General features: G+C 43.6%; 1 pseudogene; it reads left to right on the top strand.

Moving 5' to 3' along the window:
* The first annotated feature begins 493 nt into the window (after nucleotides 1–493).
* Nucleotides 494–990, top strand: LOC118093872 (large ribosomal subunit protein eL21 pseudogene; annotated as a pseudogene).
* Nucleotides 991–4055: the final 3065 nt, after the last annotated feature.

Here is a 4055-nt window from a genome sequence, read left to right as displayed (position 1 = left end):
GGAAGGAAACTCTGTCACATGTATTCCTGACTGACTGGGGATGGGTCCTGCATGCGGGAATCCCCAACCCAATCTATCAGTTGGAATGCAGGAACACAGGAAGCTGCTTTCTGCTGAGGGATCGCCCACGCTTTAACTTGCCCCACTACTTTCTCCTGCGAAAACCCACCTGTTTACTGCTAAATCAGAACAAATGCCCATCGGGTTTCCTGTAGATTGACTTTTGTTCTAATTCAGTGAGTTTTTCTGGTGGTACAAGTGAAAAACATATTGGCGTGGGACAAGTGGAAGTGTGCATGAACTCTGAATCAGACACTGGTCCATCTAGCTCAGTTCTCTCTACACTGACTGGCAGTGACTCTCTAGAGTTTCAGGCACTGAGTGACTTAGGGCCAGTTACTACTTCCCAGCCGGACCTATTTCACAAGGTGGGGGAAAAATGGGTCATAGAGGTTTTTCGGCCTTGGATGCCATCTTACAGTAATCCACCAAGATGACCAACACCATGGGGAAGCGGAGGGGGACACATTACATGTTTTCAAGACCCTTTTGCAAACATGGTGTGGTCCCTCTCGCCACCTACACGCGCCTCCTTAAGAAGGGTGATATTGTTGGCATAAAGGGCATGGGCACAATTCAGAAAGGCATGTCCGACAAATGTTACCATGGCAAGACAGGAAGGGCATACAACATTGCCCAGCATGCTGTGGGCATTATTGTGAACAAGAAGGTTAAGGGCAAGATTCTGGCCAAGAGAATCGGCGTGAGGATCGAGCATATTAAGCACTCAAAGAGCAGAGACAGCTTCTTGCAGGGTGTGAAAGAAAATGAAGGAAAGAAAAATGAAGGAAAGGAAAAGGGAATTTGGTTTGAATGAAAACGCCAGCCTGCTCCTCCAAGTGAAGCTCACTTTGTGAGAAACAACGGCAAGGAGCCAGAGCTGCTGGAACCAATTCCATATGAGTTTATGGCATAGTTTATATGAACAAAATAAAATACCAGGTTGAGGACCTAAAAAGAAAAAAAAGGGGGGGTCATAGAGAACCATGTGCTCTACCTTGAGCTCCTTGGAGGAGAAGGAGGGATATACAGTAAATACAATCAATCAATCAATCTCTCCTAGCTCTACCTAGAGATTGAACCTGGAACCTTCCATATGGAAAGCAGATGTTCTACTGCTGACTTATGGGCCTTCCTTGACTGAGCTATGGTCTTTCCCTTCCATTGGGTTGCGAACATGTAGCTTTGTCAACCAAAACAGTATTATGCAGAATAGTATGGTATAAGGAGCAGCTGGATGGATATGGTCTCCCATACTTCCAAAAGTAGATATGGGCTTACATACCTCCATCTCTTTGCAAGCAGCTGTATTACACTTACACACAGCTGCATCAGGGCACAGCCATTTCAGAAAACATACCAACACCTCCACGACAATATGCATTTTTCTTCCATGTCAAAAAGGGATGTGCGCTGCACAGGGTCGTGGCAATGGCACCACCAAGTCTCCCAGCAATAATATGTGCCTGTCCTGTCAAGCTCTCTGCAAGGCTGAGTGATTTCCAAGTCTCCCCTTCTGCTCCACTGTATCTCTCTCTCTACATGATACAATTTTGTTGTGACCTGAGGGCATATTTGCTGTTCAATGAGCAGTACCACATCACACAACCACCCGCTGTTACATATCCAGCCTCTTATCCAGCTCCTTCCCCAGAAGAAAAATTCTGTATGGTGCCACCCTTGAGGTCAAAATAATAGCTGGAGCTTTTATGTGCCCAAACCAAAGCTTGTGAAACACAGTAGTCACCGACATATAATCTTTCTCTGGAAGACCTTGGCCTTAAGCTACAATCTGAGTGTGTGTGCCTGTGGGGGAAACAAGTATCTGGCAAACAGGAAAAAAGCAAAGGAGACAAAGGAAGGCCAATAACAAATACAAACTGACGTAAAATACAAAAGTCACAGTGATATCAAAATAATCCCCCAATAAAATAACAACGCATGCATTTTTCATTGGCTTTCTGGAGGTTGATGGGCTATCGTTCTTTATGTTAATCATGTAGCTTACAATAATTATTTTTACTGCTTCCATTTATTATGTATATTGCAGAATATTTTATCTTACATGATTTTTTGAAAACCATTTTTGGTGTTGGGTGTAATAATAGTAATAATAGTAACATAGTAGTAATATATATACACACCCCGCCCATCTCACTGAGTTTCCCCAGCCACTCTGGGCAGCTCCCAATCGAGTGTTAAAAACAATACAGCATTAAATATTAGAAACTTCCCTAAACAGGGCTGCCTTCAGATGTCTTTTAAAAATAGGATAGCGGCTTATTTCCTTGACATCTGATGGGAGGGCGTTCCACATGGCGGGTGCCACTACCGAGAACGCCCTCTGTCTGGTTCCCTGTAACCTTACTTCTCGCAATGAGGGAACCGCCAGAAGGTCCTCAGCGCTGGACCTCAGTGTCCGGGCTGAATGATGGGGGTGCAGACACTCTTTCAGGTATACAGGACCAAGGCTGTGTAGGGCTTTAAAGGTCAGCACCAACACTTTGAATTGTGCTCAGAAACATACTGGGAGCCAATGCAGATCTCTCAGGACCAGTGTTATGTGGTCTCGGCGGCTGCTCCCAGTCACCAGTCTAGCTGCCACATTCTGGATTAGTTGTAGCTAACATTCTCCTTTCCCTTCCTCCCCCGCTAACCCAGAAATAGTACCTTGGGTTAAGAACTTTGCTTCAGGATGAGAACAGAAATCATGTGGTGGCGTCGCAGCGGCAGCGGGAGGCCCCATCAGCTAAAGTGGTACCTTGGGTTAAGAACAGTTTCAGGTTAAGAATGGACCTCCAGAACTAATTAAGTTCTTAACACTGTATAACACTTTTGTAAGCATGCCTCAAAGAGAAACCAAAACTCTCCCCCACAACTTTAAAAAATAATCTGCATGGACCTACCAACCAGATGGTCAAAAGAGTGGTCTGAGTGTATATTTTCATTTATTTTTGAGATGCTATGGAAGACAACATCTATGTGATAGAACTGAATCAGAATTTTCTCAGTAGAAAAGTTATATTAATAATAGCAACGAATTGTATTTTGTGCACATTTGCGGTGGTTTCCCCCCACTCCTACGTTGTCACTAGTTCATTTGACCTGTCTTGTATCCCCAGTTTGAACACCTACTGCTGCTGCAATAGCTGAATTAAATGCAGTTGAACGAATGTCTCAGATATCTATGGATAGTTTATTTTTTGTTACTGCCCAGCAGAGTCATTGGTAGTTACACACATTGATAGGTGGTCTGCACTGAAACCCTCATCAACTGGTTAGTTGTTAACTAATTTCCTTTGACGATTTCCCAAAGTCTGTGCAATAAACAATGAACTATTTCTGTGTTTTGTAATCTTCATACTAAAGTGATAGCACGAATGTTTTCCATCTACGGTATGTTATGCATCAGTATTAGAGAAGCCTCCTGGGCCTTTTGCCACAAATGTAAATATAATCCTAGCATTGAAATTGCATTATATTGTATGCTGCAAGCAACAAAGTGGAACAATAAGACTATGATAGACATGGACCGTCAGTCCCTGTTATTATGGCTGCAGGTCTCTTTTCCCTTAGTAGATTCTCAAGTGTTTTGTCCACTTTGGTTTCAAATTACTCAAGAAATTGTATTTTAACCAATTCTGTGGGAAGGAGATTCTGCAGTTCAACAGGCCTCCGCCATTAGGAAATGTTCCCAGTCACCCATTATTTGCAACTTCCTTCATTTTTTGTGGTTTTAAATTGGAAGGTTTTAAAATGGAAATAACCTTTCCTCTCAGTTTTGTTCTGTGTGTTTAATGACGTCGAAGTGGCTAGCTGTCATGTTTTGTTCTTTCTCAATGATGTCTAGGAATAGTGTTGGATAATTCCATTTTAGTGAGGATAACAGCTGAAAGTAATCACTGGACAATCTCAGTGGTCTAGAACGCACGCCCTGCCTCTGCGGGTGGCACACCCCACCCCCAGAACGCACGCCAGCCCCGCCCCCACCTGCT

Source organism: Zootoca vivipara, chromosome 5, assembly GCF_965207765.1.
Source record: "Zootoca vivipara chromosome 5, rZooViv2.hap1.1, whole genome shotgun sequence".
Taxonomy (NCBI): Eukaryota; Metazoa; Chordata; class Lepidosauria; order Squamata; family Lacertidae; genus Zootoca; species Zootoca vivipara.
Note: the sequence above shows the minus strand (reverse complement) of the source record. Positions and strands in the feature narration are given on the sequence as shown.